General features: G+C 36.3%; 1 protein-coding gene across 2 annotated transcripts in view; it reads left to right on the forward strand.

Moving 5' to 3' along the window:
- Nucleotides 1–432: 432 nt before the first annotated feature.
- The window catches only part of LOC110474669 (uncharacterized), a 380,689-nt gene continuing 358,628 nt past the window's right edge, over nucleotides 433–22,493 (forward strand). For both annotated transcript variants that reach the window (XR_013339508.1, XM_077781548.1), the window contains exon 1: nucleotides 433–529. The gene's annotated coding sequence lies outside the window, so the exon portion shown is untranslated. The remainder of the gene's footprint in view (nucleotides 530–22,493) is intronic.

Genomic DNA, 22,493 nt, shown 5'->3' on the forward strand with positions numbered 1-22,493 from the left:
ATGCCTGAAAAATGTCTCCATGCATGTTGTTTATAGCTCTGTTGCATTAGTCAGCTTCCTTTAATAAATCAGATACAAGTTGTGACATGTTGCTAATTCGATCACTAATAACCTGCTCAAATTGCAAATCTATGTCAGCAGGTTGGTGTTGATTAAGTCATAGTCACTACTAACATATTGTTTTAAATGACTGATAAATTTTATTTGCTGCAGTGATAGACTGCCTGCTCTGCTCTATTTGGTTGTGGGCTTGTGGGGGATTTTTGTGGCGGGGGGCTTTTTGGTTGTTGTGTTCTTTCTTTTTTTTTTCTTTTTTTTGTCTCCTTGTAAGCTTAGAAAAATGACACAAACGGCCCTGAGGTGGTCCTCTAAAGGCCTTTCTCTTCCCCGGTTTGCTGCAAAGAGAGCTGGTAGCCACTAGAGGGGAGGAGACTGCCGGCTTTCCTGAGCGCTCCAGCTCCAGCTTGAAGGTGCAGAGGCTGTCACCAGACTGGTTGCCCAACGAAATGGTTTAAAATATGTTATGAAGGTTAGTAAAAAAATAAAAATAAAATGTTTTTCCCTCATGCCCCCACTTCCTTTAATGCATTTGAAATATTAACTGCTCAGCACATGGGCTATCTTAGGAGGGTTACTATCTCAGGTGATAACTGGGGGAGGGAAAAAAGCCTACGGTAATAAACATTTTGAATGTTACATCTGAATACCTGAATGTGTTAAATATTTCAAGGCAAATGTTTTATTTTCTATGCAAGGATGCTGGAAAATTAGGGTGTAGTCTAGGAATAACAATCATTTATTTCCTATGTGAAATGAGAAGTTTTGATTTTATGTGTTCGAAGTTTCCAGTAATTCTGTCCATTCCCCTCTTCCCCCCCCCCCCAAACTATTGATGCTGAACAAATGTCTAAACTAGTAAAAAACTTAAGTATCATTCTTACAAACTTTTTAAAACATATGGTCTGTATTATATGTAACCAAATCTAAGCCAGAATAGCAGAAAATCTCATTTTATCATCTGTAGATGGATAAGTATATATTTCTTTTTTTATATATACAGTTGACCTTTTTATTTTATTTTTTTTAAACAGAGTAAAATTCTTGGTATTGTTAAAGAGCTATAATGTAGAACTGTAGCTTGTTACACTTACTCTCCTGAGTGTAATTGCACTAAGATCATTCAGTTTCCATTTGGAAAGCCAGTGGCAATTACTGGAATACAATGTATCATGCATTTGCTCACTGGATATAAAACGTATATACTAATTCGCAATAAAATGTAACAGCTGTCAGTGCATTTTCTGCTCTGTTACTTCAATAAATTGGAACTCTGACTAGAAAATGGGAATATTGCATTTTTACACACTCTGTAATGTGTTTGCTTTTTGCAAATACAATTTATTTTTTTCATGACAAAAATTGTGGTTTGTTATTACTGCTAGTGGATAAATATTCTTATATCAGAATGAATTACACATGGTATCTGTAAAGAAGTAGTAATATTTTCTGCTTTTTATTGTAGCCTGTCTCCAGTAAACAAAATGCACTTAACCTACTTCTGTCATATATTGGGGGTTTTTTTTATTTTATTTTATTTTTATTTTTTTTACCATTGCAATGGTTGAGGGATGGCAGGAGTCTATTTTACCCTACCTTTGCAGTTATTTGAGTAACTGGTTAACATTTTATAGGATACTGTTTTTTGCTCTTGGATTTATTTTTATTTTTATAAACATATATAGAGATAAATAGTTCTGGAAGACAGTTATTAACCATGACTCCTCACATTATGAACTAGTGCATCTGAGTTTTATTTAAGATAAAATGCCTGCACATTTGTGTAATTTTGTTACTTGAGGTCAGACTTTTCACAGATAATTAGCCTTTTACACACTGTGAAATCAACCTGCATTGGTTATTTGGCTAGACTCTTTGCTTCTGTTCTTTATTTCCCAGAAGGTTAACGTGCTGAAAATCTAGCTGCAAGCACATAGTACTGTCTCTTTGTGTTGCTAATTATCCCGTTGCATAATTATTAATATCAGGAGCAGGAAGAGGAAACAAGCACACCAAATAGTCATGAATGCTAGTGTACTGGCAGGAAGCTAGTCCTGCATTAATAAAATGTGCCTGTGCCAATATCACAGAAGATAGGAGCGTTCCTTGTTAAGGATCATTTATTAACTGAGATCATCTTTTAGTTCGCCTTGGGGTAATGACTAATGTCAATGGCAAATTTCACAGTTGTCTAGAGAAATGAATTAAATTTGTAATAAAAAGCCCTTCGGCTTGTTGTACATGTTCATTTATTGGAGTAGTTGAACTAGGAGAACTGTAAGGCAACCAAGAACATTGGCTTAATTTTCCTTACATATAATAGTGACCTTTAGCTTCATATTGAAAAAGTTACCTATTATAGACTGGTAAATTAAATGAGAAGTTCCTCTAATGCAAAATAAACTAAGTGACTGAGCTAAGTTAAACGGCCCTTGAGCTTATGAGGATTTTGGCAGAAACAAATTATTTTTTTTGCTACATCTGTTCTGTACCAGCCTTCTGAAGGTGGTTTGGTATCTAATCAGTCAGATAAAGCATTACAAACTGAGATGCTAAGAAGTAGCTAGAAACTCATCCTGTAGGATACCAGGATGATTACAATCTTGGGACACTACAGTGACATTTTTCACACTGAAATTGTGGGTGTTTTGAAAACTTTCAAATGTTCTTTGTATGATATCTTTTATATAAAGTCAAAGCAACCTGCGTCAATTAATAAAAAGGGTGTGTTAGAGTTTACTTTTTTTAAATTTATGTGTGCATTGAAAAGCAGAAGAAAGTTTTAAATATTGTCACTGCAGAGAATAAATATTTACAGGCATTTTACAGGAAAATATCAAAATGTAAAGAGAAATGGCATGCACCACAGCAGGGATGGAATAAGAATTATAAAATTTCTCTTTTCTTAGGTCAAAGGAGAAGAGAATATTTGATTTTTGGGTATATATATTTTAGTTTTAGGAAAGATGATAAGCCCTGTCCCACCACCAATTTAATACAGACTGTATCTAACAGTTAGTGTGGTGGGTTTCTCTCTTTCAAAGAGAGATGGGACATGAGAAAACACAAAAAAAATGTATGGGGGAAATCCCAGCAGACAGCAAGAGAAAAATACCATAGCTGTTGAAAGAAAATGGAGGTGGGAATACATTTACTTTGCCATCAAGACCTAGCAGGGTTCAGGATGTGCTTTTATGGTCGCTCCTGAAATCATACTCCAGTGCTTGGAAAATACACAAAATCAACACAATAGTGCTGCCTTACTCTACCTGTTTTTCAAAGTTCATGACAGAATTGCAGCACCAGTGTTTTCAAAACAACTTTTCTACTTGCATAAATTCTCCATTTAATTCTGCTTTGATGTGATCGGCTGCTGGAATCCTGTGTTTAGTTCCATCAAATATATTATGACAATCATTTAGCTTATTTACTCTGAAGGTTCCTGAAATTTTAAAAGTTTTGCAGATCTGAAATTTCCTTTCTGCTCTATTCAACAACATAAAATAACTTTTGGAATTCTAGTGACTTTAATGAATGCTTTCCACATAAAATAATATTTAAAATATATTTTCATGTGAATTAAAGGATGCTCTTACTATAACTGATGAGGCTGAGCAAAAAAAAAAACATTGGAGAGGCTAATAAAATCATGAAAATACAACTGTTAGTATGAATTCCTAATGGCTCCCAGTGCAAACCATAGGTTGTTGACAGACGTGCAAACATAAGAAGTTTTTACAGAATTTTGGCAACTCTTGACTACAATATTGTTGTGTGACCAAATCAAGATTGAATTATTTCAAATGTAAAATTATGTTGTGGAGGAAAGGTTATAGTCAATTTTAGTATCCAGAGATTGTAGTACATCCACAGGGAGTCAGTGTTGCTGGGGATCTTTTTTGCACCAGTCAGTTAATGGACCCAAACTAGGGAGGCAGAAAATAGGGAGTTAAATGCAGAGGTACAAAGCTGCTAATGGTTACTGTTTATTTTTTCTGACAGAGAAGGTCAACTTTAATTTTGTATCTGTCACATGCCTGAATTCTAATGTATCATGTTAGCAGCTTTTAAGAATATTCTGGAGATGGTTACCAGAAGATAATGCAGAAATGAAGCATGGTGGCACTCATAGGTGGGGGAGGGAAAGAGCAGGTTTTCATTGTCCTTCGATGTAAATCATTGTTAAGTTTACTGGGACAGCTATCTTTCTTTAAAGTCCAGACTAATATTCATGGTACTGACAGGATGATAACTGATTGAAAAAAAAATGCCACCTACATGGCTCTGAGTAAAATCTAAAAGTTTATCTTTTATTCTATTTTGAAATCCAGTAAAAAACACTTGAGAATATATTTTTCTTAAGCAGTAAAAGAAGGTTTTGTTTAGCCGTATGTAGTGAAATTGCATTTTCTCACTAGCAAGAATGTACAGAAGCAGGAAACTTTCATTTTACAGAGGCTGCTCTAAAATCCAGCCATTGAAACTTATGAATATAGTAAGCAAGTCCTGTGTTTTTAAAATAAATATTCTAATGCCTGTTCAGAATATGGACATGGGCATGTATAAAAAGTGTGGTTTACATTAAGTTTTTAGTATGTTGATTTTAGTGGGTTTTTTTTTTTGTTTTTTAAGGAAAGAAGAAAAAAGTGTAATCAAAGCTAAAACTTGATCTGAGTGACAAAAACATTCCAATTTGGGAGTTGATAAAGATAGTGATCATATGCAGGTACTGATAAATTTCAATATGCAGTTCTATGAAGAAAATGAGGAATTTTTTTACATATAAAGGAAAGGAGAGTAACACATAATTTTTTTCCACAATTTTTTTTCTTTGCTAGGTCGTGTGTGACCAGTAATATAAAACCTTTTAAAAACTCAATGAAACCAATGTCCTTGTAGCCACAAATATGACAGTGTGTAATTATTGCACAATTAAATGAAATTACTGAATATATATTTTCTTAAAATTCAACTGCTGTCATCAGCATTTACAAAATTAATGCCTGGAGTACCTGCAGCACATGTCAAAAGGTTTCTGAAATTTAGGTGTGAGAAATATCTGAAATTTGGGCTATTGTTAGTCAAGCCAGTCAAATATGGATTTAAGTGGCTAAGTTTCAAAATGCTGGTTCACGTTTGGTCTTTTTGTATTGTTTTATTATTTTTTATTTTTTGCAATTCTATTAGCCCTTTAGGAAAAGATCTTTTTTCTCTGCTCTGTTTACTTAATTTTGTATTTTCTACCAAGAGACATATTATATCCTGGATTTGTTTTGGTTCTAATTTTTCCACCTTTGTAAATGGTAGTATTTACTTTTCACAGCCTTAGCTGACCAAGAAATACAGCAACATGGGAGAAATAAAGCACATATGGGTGGGGTTCTCTAAAACAAATTCATTTTCTCGCTGTGCATTTCTATGCTGTGGAATAGACTTTCTGCTTATTCACACAGAGGGAGTTTAGAAATGTTTTTAGAAAATGCAGATGTGTAAAGCATTCTTAATAAGGATGGGAAAAGAGTTTGCACTCCCCTTTTAACCACTCTCTCACCTCAGCCCTTTTCAGCATGTAACCTTATTCTCTGTGGGATTACTTGGATGAAAACCAATTAGAGAACTGCTCACACAATATAAATGCATACAGATTAGTACAGATTGAACGGTACCAATGCCAACTAATCATACAGTATATAAAGTCCTAAACAATATAGATATTAAGGAATGATGGGGAAATGGACTCATATTGTTATAAAACTGAGCACAAAATGGAAGCAACATAAAACTGTTTATTTAAATAATAAATAAAGTATAGGTTTTCTTTTGCCCCTCCTTTTTTTTTCCCTTTGTGGCAATCTGCCCATAGACAAAACTAAGTGTACCAAAGAAAATCAGCCTACATGACTTCATGGTAACATTATTTTATTGTTGCTGTTTTCCATCCTTTAACTGTCCATCACCTTGATAACCTCGAATGCAGAGTTTATTCTCCAGTTGGGATGAGAATGAGAAAATTGTCTCCTCTGACGTGGATGTTGATTCCATACAAAGGTGTCTGGGAGGGACAAATAGAGACTGTGAATATAACTGAGTTATTTTAATGCATGGCCCCCAAGGACTGTGTGACCTGAAGGGTTTGTTTTGCGGAGTGAAGCCTGCAAGAGGATGACTGCAGAACCATGAGATCAGCCATTGTTTCCTTTTGCGTTGGTGTTGTCAATTCCTGAAATTCCAGAGAGGATATTTTGAGGAAATCATATAGTACTTTTTTCTCCTCACAACTGTTGCCCAGCAATGGAAATGGAATGATGAGAAAATGCAAGTCTCCTTCAGGTTTCATGCTGTCTTCATACTGTAATATCTGTTCTGATATGCTTACAACTTTGGTCATTTGTTCTTCCTTTACCTTTTATTTATGGTTTTTTTTTTTTTCTGTTAGTATAAATAGGGAAATGTTTCAACGATTCAACTCTAGACTTTCTGTGTAGCTCTTCCTATCTCCTTCTTCTGATGTTTCTTTGCTATATATAATCATAGTGAAACCTTCTGACTTTTTGAAGTAATATAGACAATTATAATTCTATTCCTAATTAGAGTCATGTGAGTTACTTCTTATTTATTTTAGTATTGGAAAGGCTTCTTAATCCTTGAAAAACATTTTGGCAACAGTGTTGAAATAATATGACAGAATTTTGGTTGTCTTGCTTCATAATTTCCCCTGGGCAGTTGTCTCAATGATCTTTTAGCTGCTGGACTGAATTGTCCACTTATTATTATACTGAAAGTGAAGAGTAAGGAATCTATCTAGATATAGCTACAAATCAAAAGAAACACACATAAAAGGACTGAGTCATACTCAGTTTGGAAAAAGAAACCCTTAACATAACTAAAGGAAGTAGAATAGTTTACAGGAGGGATTGGTGTGTACATTGGACTTCTCCAGAACAGCTGTCATTTTTAGATCAGCAGTGATTATGCATTGAGTTTTACTCTGAAAGTGTTTACTATAGCATTCAGGATTAAAAAAAGGCTAATTACTATAGTCACTCTCTGTACTATATAGTGTCTGTTTTTTTCTAGCTTCAAAGAAGAGAGAAAAGAAATCCTTCCTACCATGGTTGTTACATAATTTTAGCTGGATTTTTGTGCTCAACTTTTGATAGAGATGTGCAGGAACTCAAATGCCTGAATTCATTAAGCTCTCACTGCTCAGTTCTGCAGCTGCAATTCAGAGCCAAATCCTGACTGTATGCTCAGATACTAATTATGTCCTAAAAAGAGTGTTGGATTGGCCCTTGTGCGTGTGGCACCCTCATCAGATGATGTCTAGGTGCTGTAATTTCCTTAGCTGGAGCAGTCTAATAATGATTTCCATATCATGAAAGAAAATAATTTTAGAAATGATGGAGAGAGAGCAAGAGCTAGCAGAGAGGATGGTACCTAGGCAGAGTGACTTAGTGTTACAAAGCAGGAGAGAGCAGCAGGGGTCTAATGTCTAATATGAGTTCACGAAATCCACTCCTCCCTTTATGGTTTGCCCAAATTTTGGGGACTTCACTGATTGCTGCCTTTGTAGAACTTTCCATTTCAGACCTCAAATACATATGAGTACATATGAGCAAATATTTTGGAGCTTCTGGATTTTGACTGGAGATGGGATCACTGGGGTTATTCATGTCAAGTCTCAGTGAATTTGAAGGAATACTGACCTTTTCCAAGAAAAATTCAGACCTGGCCATTTGAACTTTTAGAGGGAGTAATCTTTTGTCATTAATAATCATAATTTCTCAGATTTTCTAGAATGAGGTTTATTTTTTCTCAGATTCCTTTCATTGCCATTGACTTAACTCCTTGGTCCAGATGCAGGAAGGAGCCAATTGTCTCCATTGCACTCTATGGAGATAATGACCCTGTCCCTCCTCAAAAGACAAAAGTGTTTCTTGAGTTCATCTAAATATTTAAGCCATATTAGGAAAAAATATTAATTACTCTAATAACTAGCACTGAATATGAATAATTTTCATTTAGAGCCCTTTGGCACATCACTTATCACTCCAAGTTAAAGTAGCATAATTTTAAAGGAATTATTAACATATAATAAGCAGGACTATATTACACCATTGGTCACTGAAGATTTATTCTTTTTTCTTATCTGTCACAGATTTGTCAAGGGCCAGTCAGGGAACTGAAGTATTGCAAATCTGAAGGGTTTAAAATAGGGAAAATCCTATTACGTCATCAACTCCTCCCTTCTGCTATGAGAAATTTGTTACTGACAGTGTAGTCTGAAATGCTTTGTCCACTTCAATTTTTAATGACACTTGCTGTTGCATACAAGTTCTGTCAGGACAAACAACATCTTACAGGAAAAAAAACCCATCAGTGGACAGAGACTACTAATTTAGGAAATTATATGGAAGTTAGAGGTTTTGTGTAAGTTTTATGAAATCTCACAAGGCATCTGTCCAGAAACAGTAAAAAAAGTATGGGTCAACAGTGGGAAGATGTCCACAGCTCTTGAACATAAACCATAAATGACAGCAGAGCATTGATTTTTTAATAACAATTTTTATGCTGTTCTATAAAAGTGTATTGTAAGAAAAAAAGTAAGGGATGGAGGGTTACATTTGAGTGGACAAAGGAGAAAATTAGCTGCCAAGGGTAATAGAATCTGTGCAGTACAACACTATTTCTGTTTCAAGCAGAGGACGGTGGAAGAAAGCAGCACAGAGCTTACTGATTCATTGCAAAAACCATGCTGAATCCTGAAAACCTGCCAGAACTAACAAGATATCATGGGTGAATTCCTGTTCCCCAACAAGTGAGCAAGAATCTAACCATTGACTTCCTTGGGGTTAGGATTTCACACAGTAGTTGAAATTTCTGTTGTGCGGTGTGGAGCTGAGGGGTCACTGTGACTTCGACTCATGAATATGCACACACAGTGCTATACTGGGAAGTGAAACGTGGGCTCCAAAGAAGCAGGCTCCAAAAAATCAGTCTGAGATGCTTTCTGTACCATCTCCTGACCGGGTCTCGTTTCTACTAGGCTGATACTAATCCCAGACATTCCTTATGAATTTACATTCCAGAGAACAATAACCTACCTGAAAGACTGCATTTTCTCTAATTCCCTTTTAATATCCTGTTCATGTTCCTGAGTGTATAAGTAATTGATATGTTATTGTTATGTTTAGATTTCAGGGGTATTTTTGAATACTATCTTCAAGGAAGTGGTGTCAGGGGCATAATGTGAATTGTGAAGGAAAGGAATGCCATAGCTGACTACCTCCTGTGACCAATAAACCTCTGTGCCATGCTCTTTCAGATTTCATTCTGTCACTGATATTGTCATTTCCAAGCTTCCCTGCTGGTCATATTTACTATCCTAGACTGTGGGGGAGGGGAGGAAAAACTGCCCTCCAAATAGTAGAGATCTTATTCAGTGGGAATCCTGAAGATCAGGCTAAAGACCTTGAGTGGATCAGTGGTGCATCCCTTGGTAGATGTGATGCTGCATTTTGTACTGCTTGGAGCATCTGCTTGTGTTGGAGCATCTGTATGTGCCTTGGATACTTTTGTAACACTCACAGCAATAATTTTCATTGAGCTCATTCTCATCTCTTGTGTAAAAAATTTAGATTTAATATGGAAGAAATTATAAATATGGCCTCCTAGTCAAATTGCGAAAGATGTTCAGCATATGTGTTCATGGAAAACCCACATTTTTATAGATTGTCCAAAATCAATACTAGAAAATCTTGAACAAAGGAAAAAAATAGTCATTGGAACAGTAGAAACGGAGTATTTCTGAGTATAAAATGTTTGGAACAGTATCGACTCAATTTGATTTTTTCTTCATGATTTTCAAAAATGATCTTTGTTTTTCACTATTATATTCCCCACATCAAAACATGAAAAGCACTGTCCATTTCGGGTACCCTGGGAAGAGTTGAACAGAGCATTTTCATTTTAGAAAACTCAGAAAATATGCATCAGAATACATAGACCATCAACCACCAAAGATAACTATTAAAAAAAAAAAACAATAAATTCTCAGTCAATACTTGTTATTCATGCTAAAATTCTTTATCCATTTTTAATTTCTATACCAGAAAAAAAATCAGTTTTAGTCATCGATTAACACTCCCCACCCAAAACATGGCACCACTATGGGGAGATCTCTACACAAAATACCAATTTTGCTATATAACTTATTTTTCTAATGAATTTTGCAGTGGTATAAAGAAAAATGAACCACATTTGTTGCTTGTCCTTCCTCAAGGCAATACAGACTTTTAGATTTGTGGAGTGGACACCGAGGAAGAGAATGGCCCTGTAATGTAGTTCAGCATTTGCTCTCTATGGCAAATTTAGGATGGCTTCCTTAAGGGTAGTTTACAGTGTAGATAGGACCTAGGTTCCTTATGTAGCTGGGCAGGTTTCTACCCTGAAATCATTAGTAGAATTAGTAGAATAAGAGCTGACTAGATCTTGTTCAGACTGAAGTCTGCTGCTGGAGGTGATAGTCTTGTAAACATCTGTATTGCAGAAGAAATACTGTGGGTGAGCCTGTGTCTGAGGATAGAATGAAAATACAGATAGTAGGATTCAGCTGGCTTTAATTCAAGTCATTGCTCCCAAATGTCCAGTAATGGCCACCTACTGATCCTGGTCCAGCTGGCAGCATGTGCATATAAAGGTCTCCGTGGAGATAAACAGCAATTAAATCACAGAGAGAGAGGGAGAGAGAGACAGAAAGCAATTGCTGTTGAAGAAGCTAATACTGGGAAATACCACAAAACCAAGTTTCTGCTGCAGGTGTAACATTATTTCTTATAGGATTCAAGCTGCATGCACCAAAGTAGAAAACACTCATCTCCTAAGCATACTGGGGGGGAAGAGAGCTGGATATGATTTACACTGTTCAAGGCCACAGTGCCTGTGCTACTGTGATGGAAAGACATATGGTGCTTGCTTGAAGCAAGCCGAATACAAGCAGAGGTCAGTCTTGCACTGGTGAACAGGATCTTGCATGTGGATATACAGTTCTACTGGAATTCAGCACTGGTTAGCACAGCTTCATTTTCCATTGTGGACATTGTCGAATTGGGGTTAAAAGATGCAACTGTGCTCATCACTGAAGAGGTTACCCTGAAAAATGTATTTGCTTGCAGCACTGATAGTATAATTTCTTTTATAGGAGCCTTGTGCCTTTGTTAAGAATTTTTGTTTCACCAAAATATGATTCTTTTAGACACTTCATTCTCATGGTATTTAAAGGAAATAGAGTGGGTTAATACCCAGGAAATTCCTTCTTAGAGAATGGAATTTATTATTTTGGATATTTACATTAATATTTTTTTTTTCCTATTGAAATGTCTGTGAAGGAAAAAACATCCCGGAGTGAAATGTTATTTACCTATACAGAGGATTTTTACAGGAATTTTGTTTTCAGGTGCATTGACTCAGCCAACCTTTCTGTTGGTTAGCATTTGGATTTTGTTAAAAACTCTGAATTTATGTCTCTCTTTCTCATGCACTCTCTAAGTTTAACTCACATAGAGCCAGTAGATGGTAATTTTGTTTCCATCCTCATACAGTAAAAAATAACCTCTTCGCATTAAGATGACTTTGCTTTTTTGCAAAGATGTAGTACGCAGGTCAAAATCAATATGTATCCAAATCCTTTGTGGCAAGAAAAGATGGATAAAATGCTTTGAGACAAAATTTTAAAAACAAACACTGTAATTAGCTTTTATTTAGTCTTTTTTTTTTTAAGACAATGATTTTCATTTCATATGGAAATGTAGATTTCTTCAGAGTAATTTCATGTTCTTTTTGGTTTAAAGCAACTTTTTTCCTTTGATTACTGAAATATGCAGTTCTCTCTATTTAACACGTAATATCAAATCAACATACTTCCCCCTTCCTTTTTTTGCTGATGACAGTCAGCAGAAATCATGTTCCAAAGTGCCCTGAGAACAAGGACATTGATCTCAAGTGAGACTCTTGTGCCACCTTCCCCTTGTCACTTTCAGCTGTAATTTGTTAAGATACCAGCTCTAAATTATTAAACACTTTATAAGTATAAATAATTCAGCAGTCAACAAATAAAGTGACAGCCCATTAATCAGTTCCTGTTCATGTACATAGGTGGCATGCTGTGGTCTGTGGTGAGGTAGGAATTCTGCTGAAGTCCGTGCACTTTTCAGTAGTGCTGCTTCTTCTCACATCAGGAAAATGTTTGTGTGCATCTTCTAGGGTTTGTCATTTGTCTGCACAAAATCCAACGAGTTCCTGTTAAACTCTAGGGAGGCTCAGTGGTGAATTGAGTCTTTTATTGTATGAGACCACATTGATATGCACTTTTTCCTTCTGACCTGGGTTTAAATCTTTCAAGGGCCAGCCCAGCTTGGAAACACCAGAAATCCAGCAGTGTGCCTGTAAGCAGGAATATTGCAAGTAGACATGGTCCAAATGACAGAAGGAATACATCTTTGCTATTTCAGGCATCATCTGAACAAGGGAAGCAGTGTGTGAATCAGGCTGAGATTCTTGTATGCTGCCCATAAGGTCAGCAAGCATCCCCTCCTCAGGATTTCAGTAAAGAACAAGCAAACACAAAGCAGCATGTACAAATGAAAGGCGGTTTTCAGAACACCATATATTCCAAATCCAAAGTATTATTAAGGTTTTAAGGACAAAGGTGGCCTATTTCATACTCCTGAATTTCTACCGAGAAGTGATCAATGGACAAAAATGAGGCACAAATGTCCTTGAAAATTTTTATGTCACAAAAATCTAGGTAAACCTGTGTATGAGGATTATGCACTGTGCTTAGACATGATGTTATTTTGGGGGAAAAAAAGAAAAATTTTCTGGAAAGAATTTTAAAAAATGCTGTATGAATTTTTGTGTTTTTAAATCACTGTTTGACAAACATAAATGTAGAGTGAATGCCTTTAAGTCTTCATTTTCAACATCGCAGGTGTTGCAAATTTGGATTGGCAGTAAAAAGTTTCCTCAGGAAGAACGAGAAAATGGTTGTTTAACAGCTTTCCATTCTCATCTTGCATAGAAAGCCTGGGAAATTCTTCTTGTAATGGAGAGACTACAAAGAGGCAACTGAAATGATCCTAAGTCAAGGATCAATCCATCACACATAGGAAAAGATTATGTATGTGTCAATCTCTCTTGCTTTTTGATGCAGAACAAATGGATGTTACCCTTTGTAAATGGTTTATATGAATGCCAGTGCAGCGTTTTAATAGAACAGGCCAAGGACAGGGAGACCTCAGACTTCAGCACAGTCAGGGTTTCTTGCTGGATAAAGCACTAGACTGGAACTTGCAAGACCTAAGTTCTGCTCTCACCAAGCTGTTAGATGACCTTGAGCAAGTCACTTCACCCCTACACAGCACCCTTATAAAATTGTGATAATGATATTGACCTCTTTTGTTACAAAAGTGTGAGGTCTAGTGTTTAAAAGTCCTTCTTAAGAGCAAGTGGTGGTGTCACCCTGTGTGTAGTTGGAACTTGGATGAGACAATTTTTGGACGACATACATGCAAGTGAAGGGATTCTAAATTACACTGGTGATTTAATTTGCATAAGTGCTTGAAAAGATAAAAGTGAGCACCTGTGATGAAGCTGGTCTGAATAATATATAGTAAGTAGGTGCAATGGCAATAACAAGAAAATAATGTGGTTCAGAAACTGAATATAAGAAATGACAAGCAAAGGAAATCTTTCACTGAAAGGAATGTGATTCTGTGTTGAAGCTGGGATACAGATTTTGTAAAAATAAAACAATTTGGATTTTTTTTTTTTTTTGAGTGGGAACATATTAAACCTGTGAAGTTCTCACATGTAAATAAAGATTAGGTTCATCTCTTTCCTGCAGTAGAATGAATGCAGAAATCTATTGGTGAAGAACTTATTGAGACATAGGACTGTTTAGTGCAAAGTCAGAGCATCACAGAGCTAACTGAGGGTGAGGCAAACATATATGAGATATTACTTTTCTGACTATTAAAATATAGTCTCTGGTCAAGGGATCAGGTTTCTGGATAATGAGTGCTTTTAAGGTCTGCAAGGTTAAGATGATGTGGCATCAGCTATATATAAAATGCTAGTGCTGCCACTTGAAGCAGAACTCAAGGTGAAAGTTAAAACTGTCATGGAACAAGGTGGCTGAAAAAAGTTGCAAGGCCAATTGACTGGATCAGCAGTATGGTGGCAGTTAGAAAGACAGGCAAACTGATGATCTGCATCAATCCAAAGGACCTCAATAGCATACTAAAGTGCTTATACTGTTCCCTGCCAACAGTCACTGAAATATTGCCAAATCAAGTGAACACAATAGTCTTTTCAGTCATGGATGCCAGAGATGGCTTCTGGCAAGCAAAACTGGATGCAGCAAACAGTTACTTGACAACTTTCTGGACCCTGTTTGGGTGCTATCAGTGGCTGACAATGCCATACAGAACAGAAATTGCTTGAGGGGGTACCAGCAGAGATTGCACACAGCCCCTGAGGGTTGTCTGCTGCAGATATCAGTGCAGATGACATTGTTTATACTCATGTGGGAGGGCAAGGATTGAGCTATGGCCAACCATGATCATAAATTTTCTCTGGTAGAGACAGGAGACAGCAAGAAAAAACAGCCATGAGCTAGCATAGAAATAGCTGTACCAGCTCAAAACAAAGCTCTCTAACCCCTATTTCTAGTGGAGGCTAGTGGAGGAAGCCAGGAAGTACAAAAACATGTCAAATACTCAGTGATAACACCACAAATTTCACCTACATATAAATTTGAGGAGCTAGAGATGGCTGTAGAGCAATACCCATCCAAGCACATTATCCCTGCAATTCACAGGACTGTCAGTAGCTTTTGAGAGGTATTATTTCCCCCTTCCCTTCCCTTCCCTTCCCTTCCCTTCCCTTCCCTTCCCTTCCCTTCCCTTCCCTTCCCTTCCCTTCCCTTCCCTTCCCTTCCCTTCCCTTCCCTTCCCTTCCCTTCCCTTCCCTTCCCTTCCCTTCCCTTCCCTTCCCTTCCCTTCCCTTCCCTTCCCTTCCCTTCCCTTCCCTTCCCTTCCCTTCCCTTCCCTTCCCTTCCCTTCCCTTCCCCTCTTCCCTTCCTTAGGATTCTTTAATATGCTGACTTATTTTTTTATACATGTGCTTATATTTCTGAAGATATGTTGTAAGAGAGCTAGAAGCATGTCTTTTACTACAAGAATAAACATTAAAACAACTAAAATTTGCATGAGAAAAATCATCCAGAAACAACAATAAAAAGGAAAAACTCACAAACCCAAAAATGTTAATATTGTTTCTGATTATCCTTTAAATAAGTTCTCTCATTTTTGATAGATATAACAGTTTATTTTTTTTAACCTAAAAAAAGAATAAATCCTTATTTAAACTATTCACTGCTGAATGGACATTGTCGTTGTCTTTGGCTTCTGTTGCACATTTCACAGAACTCTTTATGGAGGATCCAAAATGTATTTCCTGAGCTGTAACCACCAATTCTGAATGCAGAATCGTGTAGACTTCATTGGCATTCCCCAGATTCATTACCTTATATTTAGCCACTAAATCCTAGCTGCCACCCTTCTGGTCACTCTTTTTTGAGGGAAGTGTTTACAGGTCCTCAAAAAAAAAAAAAAAAAAAAAAAAAAAAATTAGTAGGGTCTGTAGAGTTGGAGATTTTAGCATTCACACCCTTTTCCAGATCACTGATGATTTATATTTGAAAACAGCAGCACAAGCACCACTTGATGGAACAACATCCTACGGTCTTCCATCTAGAAAATTAAAGAACATTTGGTGTATAAAGGTTTATGTTAGGACGTTTTCTTCCTATCCTTTAATCAGCTTTTAATCCATAAAAGACCCCCTCTACCAATCCTGCCACAATTTAATTTATTTAATAATCTTTGGTGTCAAGGACTTTAAAAATGCAAGTACATCCACATTTCTGCTGACATTGTCAGCACAGTAGGGTAGCATAGCAAGGTAGTATTTCCTTTACAGAAACCAGACTATTTCCTTCGTAACAGCATTGTTTTCTATAATTTTTTCCTTTTCTTTTCTCTTTTTTTCTCTTTTTTTTCTTTTTTTTTTTTTTTTTTTTTAAGTGAGAATGGAATTCTGCCTTTCCTAGGATCATTTCATGAGACCTTTTTGAGATGAGAGGTGCATTGGCAGTCTGTCAGTCTTCCACCACAGTAACCTTTCATAATGTAGATTACAGATTGCAGACAAAAGTTCTGTAAGTTCAGATCTAAGTTGCCTCAGACCTCTTGGATGAAGGCCACGCAGTTTAATATCTTGCTTCTTATATCCAACTGATCTATCTAGTTCAACTTAACTGTTTGAGATCTTGCATGAATGTCCAATACTAGAAACAAAATACTCACAGATCTACAGAATACTTGGAAGGGACTGATAATGATCATCAAGTCCAAATCTTAGCCCTGAATAGGACATCCAGAATATCCATGTGCCTGGGAACATTGTCCAAATGCTTCTTGAGCTCTGTCCGACTTGATGTTGTGATTACTTCCCTGGGAAGCCTGTTCCAGTGCCCAAACATCCTCTGGGTGAAGAACTTTTTCTAACAGCCAACTTAAACTTCCCCTGACACTGTTCCAGGCCATTCCCTTGGATTCTGTCACTGGTCACCACCGAGAAGAGATCAGTGCCTGTCCCTCAGCTTCCCTCATGAAGAACCTGTAGAGTGCAATGAGGTCTCCACTCACTCTCCTCTAGCATGAGCAAGCCAATTGACCTCATTTTCTCCTCTTAAGCTTCTCCTACACCATTCTCTTGTGTCCTTCCTTTGGATGCTCTCCAATAGCTTTATGTGTCATTTATATTGTGGCACCCAAAAACTGTTCACATTACTCAAGGTGAGGCCACCCCAATCCCCCAAATCCCTCCCTTGCCCAGCTGGCCATGCTGTGCCAGATGCCCCTAGGACAGGGCTGGTTCTCCTGGCTGCCAGGGCACTGCTGGCTCATGTTCAACTTGCCATCCACCAGGACCCCCAGGGATCTTTCCACAGCACTGCTCTTCAACCTCTCATTCTCCAGTTTATCTTTACTTCTAGGGGTGTCCCATTGTGTGCAGAATTCAGCCCTTGCCCTTGTTAAACTTCATACATATAACTTCATACATACAACTGGTTGACCAGCTCTCTAATTTGTCTAAACTCTCCCTTGAGGGCTTCTCTGCCTTCCAAGGAGTCAGCAGCTCCTCCTAGCTTTGTATTACCTGCCAATTTACTAATATGCCTTTAGTCTTCTGTCCAGGTTGTTTACAAAGATGTTGAAGAGCAATCTGTTTGATGCGAAAACAGACCCTCATATTTAAAATGGTTTAATTCAAAATTAATTAGGAAATAAAATTATGACGGAACTGAATTAAAGGAAAGGTTTCAGAACATAATGGAAAAGAAGTGAGAGTGTTCATTCACCTGTAATATACATCAATTCTTGCCTGGTAGTTACAGGCTGGAGGTTTCCCATAACATTTCTACTTGTAGCTTCTTTGTATATTTTGCTACACATATTATTGCCCCTGAATATAGAAATATTGAATAATGAATTTTCAGAACTGATCCATGGTTAAAACCAATATATTTTATACCTGTTTCTTATTTGAAAACCGTTTGCTAGGAAGACATATATATATTTATATTTGCCTTTTAGAAGATGAAGAATAACACCTGGCATGTATTTCTCTACAGAAAATGTTTAGCTTCACATCACACATCTTCCTTGTTAGGAAATGAAGAGTTAATTAATCTCTTAGCTGCTCTCCATTTATAGTTCAATCAGGGAGTACATTCTAGAAGAATCAAATCCAGTAGAGTTCATAGACATTGCAGTAATTTTGTACCACTATATCATACTACCAGAGGGGATATCAAGATTAGAGTTTTCATGCTGAATATTGAACACATCAGACTGAAGATGTGGAGTTCTTAATTGCCAGAATGGGAGTGTCTATGCCCAAAATAAACTTGTAATGGAGAAAGTTCACTCGTCAACTTGCAAGACAGAGGACTTGTTCCTTTTATCTGTGGTTTTTTTTTGTTTTTTTTTCACTTAGGCAGTAAATTCTCTGAAAAAGAAAATATTATTCTTATGTTCTGAAAAGTCTTGGGCAGTGTCTGTGGAGAAGAGAGGGTTATATATTGTCCAGTGTTGGTGGAGAAGGGAGCGTTATACCTTCTTGAACCAACAAGACACATTTTTAACCATGTTTTATTCCACAGAAGGAAGTCCTAACTGTTTTCACCTTGTCCTGGAACAGTGTCTTAATCATCAATACTGTTGCCAGCACTGTATCTTAGAAAAATTTACATTCTCATTTGTAGACCTTCTCCTGGGAGCTGAACATTTCTGCAGCTTCAAGTAAAAGAGGAAATTTAAATTGTTTTGTTATAGTACATAGGTGTACAATATCTAAAATATTTAGTTAATGGGGAAAAGGTGTCTTCTAGCAATTTTGAAAAAAAGGCCCTCACTTTTTCAATTTTTAAGTAGAAATGCCCAAATGAATACAGCTGGTTTTGGGTAGGGAGAAATATGAGCAAAGTATTTCTGAGTTGTTTACTCTGATTCTGGTGCAATGAAAAATCAAAATTCTGTTTAGTCTAGACTGAAGATTTTCCCTTCCTACTTTAGTTAATGAACTTCTCACTTCTTTCAATTCCTCAATGTCCCACTCCCCCAAATAACCAAGATTCCCAACATAGTAATATCAATATTAATAAAGAATGAGTGTTTTGTGATTTTTGGATGAGACTAGCATTACCTCTCAGGGAAATCTATTCAGCACATTGTATTTTATATAAAATATGGTAGCATAGCAAAAGCGAAAAAGATGAGATTTTAGATTAAGGGCTGAAAATCTCTCTTGGAAATTATATTATGAAAACAAAGTAGAAAAAATCATTTCTATACTGCAGAGAAATAAAAACTAACAAAAGCAGATTTTTTGCTCACAAAATGATGAAATTTTCCCCATAATGCTTTGGGCCAAATTATTTTATTCAATGCAATTTAAATATTTCATTTTGATTTCCTTATTAATGATTTTCTCTAAAAGCAATTTCACTCTGGGAAGAAATTTTGAAATAAACGTTCAATTCAAAAAATGCTAAATAGGGCACTTGGGTGTTATTGAAATACCTAGCTTTATTTCAAGCTGACATTCTTTACAAATGCTGTAGTTTTTATTAAAATTTTATGTTAAGTAGTTCAAAACTGTGTGATTATAAATTTGTGAGTCAAGTCTATTGCTGGGGAAATATAATACTCCTTAAAGAAACAGGTGGTTGGGCATGTATAGCTTGCATTGTACTGATCAGGAACTATTTAAGTGATACATGGAACAGAGCTTAGTGTGCTGATACATTTCCAATTTATGGGCAGAATGGGTTATTTGGTTTGTTTTTTGGAGGAGACTCCAGGGATAGAGATGGTGGCTACATTCTTCATTTCAATTATAACAAGAATTAATATTCAGTAAGTACAACTTGCATCCAGTAGAATATCCAGTTCTACAGACTGGATCCAACCCCTGGGATCCACGAATGCTAAAGAGCTTCCAGGTTTGTAATCCTGACATTTGGAGTACTGCAACCACAGGGTGCACTGTGCCATGAAGCTGCTGATGGTTTAGATCTGACCTCTGGAAACATTGCATGGCTGTTGCTGCTTATTGTTTGCATCTATGTAGTGGCAAAGGAACAAGATCACTCCAGTGCCAGGTGGTGCACAGAGATCTGACAGACTGCCCTCGCTCCAGAGACAGGGAGGGCACTAGAAACAAACTCAAATAAATAACCAAGCACAAGGAAGCAGTCAGCTTGCTGTGATAGTTAGTAGACCCTGTGAACACATCAAGATTGTAGCATGCACTGCAGAAGGTGACGATGAGAAATTGAAAGTTGAATAATGATTCAGTTTAAATACTTCTTCCAGAGAAATCATCTTTAGTCTAAATGAAATTAACATCTTGGAAAACAACACATTGGTGCTTTCAATGAAGTTTAGCAAATGAAAGAGTGGATGTTTGCATCAGTGATTTACCAACTCTTGTCTCTTAACAGTAATAAACAAAAATAAAGAGGTAGTCCAAGTTTGGCAGTAAGGCAATCTGAGGTGCAAATTTAGATGGTGAATAAGAAGCCCAAGAAGGGATACAAAGGTGAGAGAGGATTAGCTCTATGAACCTGGCAGAATGTATCTTATAGGAACAGTCTGGATAGATACGAGTAGGGAAATTTCTCAAGGCCACGTAGAATAATGTGACTGCAATTAAAATTCATGCTAATTATACCCTACTCAAAAAGGATTATGTCCTAGACATGTCGTGCAGAAATGGATGTGGAAACAACCTGTGGCAAATGGTAACACTTCAAAGAACACTGGGATGTAGTAGAGACACAATGGTACTGAGGGCTCCCTGGCCAGGAAAGCATCTCGTTCCTTTCTGAAGGAATGGCTGCAATGGGTTTCTGTTGAAAGTGTTAATGTTATTTTGTTCAAAGTTAAAAAAATGGTTAAAAAAATGAGATAGATCTTTGTCTTACACAATCACCACTCCACCTGTTTTAATGATAGTGGTCAGTCAAAAAAAGTTCACTGTGGACTCCTCAGCATGAAGAATCATTTTCCATCTGTATTTTAGGGAAATACATAGACGCTTAAACATACTGCAGACATTACCAAAATAGATCTGAATAATAAGAACTAAGCAATATCATTATTAGAAATACAAAATTTAGTTCAGTACTAGAAAAAATATCAATCTTAGTTACTTTAAAGATAAAGATATTTTAATAGTTAAAAATAGGTGTGTTTGTTAAAGATTATAAATTATCATCAATTGCTGGTTTTAGCTAATTTAAATATTACTATTTTTCAGTCACTGTGAAATTCTGGTGTAGGTTTGGGAAAGCAGTTAAGAAATACAACTCATAGGAAGCTTCCAACTTTGTATGTATTTAGAGATTTAAAATGAGGCAGCATACTATTTCAGATAGGCATAATATTAGAAGCATCAGCTAATGAGATGCTATGTGTTATGACTTTTTAATGTATTATTTATGGAAAACTTTTACTAGGTTATCTATCACTAAAAATAAACGAAATATAACCATTTTATTAATCATATTTATCAATCACTGTTGTGCTTGAGGAATAGGTTTTTCATGTCAAGAACAAGAAAGCATACATACTATTTTCATTTTATTCTGCATGGGTAGAGCTTCATAACAGAAAATGATATACAGGAAATAATTTTAACTTCAGTATAATATTCTTTCATGCTAGAAATTCAGAGCAATTCAGAAACATTAAAGATATGAGACAGAAGGTGCAAAGAAAGGACAAAATTATCCAAAGAATAAGCAGTAGAATATGGAAAGAACCAAAAGATTTAATCTGATCTTGGCTGGAAAGCATCTTTAACTGAAAGGTAGTGACACTTTCTGGAAAAAAAAACAGGGGTCTTTAAGAAAGTGAGAGATAGAAAGTTGCAGAATCACTTTTCATCCTCAACTGTAGCTAAAGCAAAGCATAACTTCTTGCATACATGTCTTTGGAGATATCTTCAACTTCCACAAAGCCTGATCTCATCACTGGGGAGCTGTGAGTCTGCACCAGCCTCTCTGGGTGCATATCTGTATGCTCCTACGCACCAACACTATCCTTACTGAACTTATACAGTGAGGACTGCTGACCTGTGCTGTTATATTTAAAAACATTATGAAAAAAATAAAAAATAAAAGAATACTTTTTAACCACTGAGAGCATTCTAGTGTTGCTTAAGGACAAAGTTTGACTGAACATATGACTAGACACATTGAATTGAATTAGTTATCGACACAAAACAACAACTGAGTGAATTTTTATTCCTTACAGGAAAGCATATAAAAAAGACCTGTGCATCCAAATTTTGTAACATGTTTAATAGACATATGCATTTTTTTTCTTGTGGTATTTTTTTGTTTTGTTTTGTTTTTTTTTTTTTAACAGGAGGTGTCTTAGTGGCTCAACAGAATTGGAAAGAGCATTTTTTGGTTATTAAATTACACAGAAATGACAAAAGCAAAATGCAGAAATATATCATTACTTATGTAAAATGATTACACAGTTATTAAGATTTTGTATTCATTACTCTTCTAGTATTCATATGAAAACTTAGCCTGCAAGGAGAGAGAAGGGATTCCAAGTATCTAAACAACTACAGGAACATAAACTCTTTATTTTGCAACAATAGGTGTATCATTACCATGTCATGGATCATTGTCCAACATGCATAGCAACCTGGTGCCATGGAAAATAGACGAATGCAAGTCCTGTCCTTGATGTTTACACTTACAAGGGCAAGTGGTTAGCAGAAACAAATGA

Source organism: Lonchura striata, chromosome 2 (assembly GCF_046129695.1).
Source record: "Lonchura striata isolate bLonStr1 chromosome 2, bLonStr1.mat, whole genome shotgun sequence".
NCBI classification, from domain to species: Eukaryota; Metazoa; Chordata; class Aves; order Passeriformes; family Estrildidae; genus Lonchura; species Lonchura striata.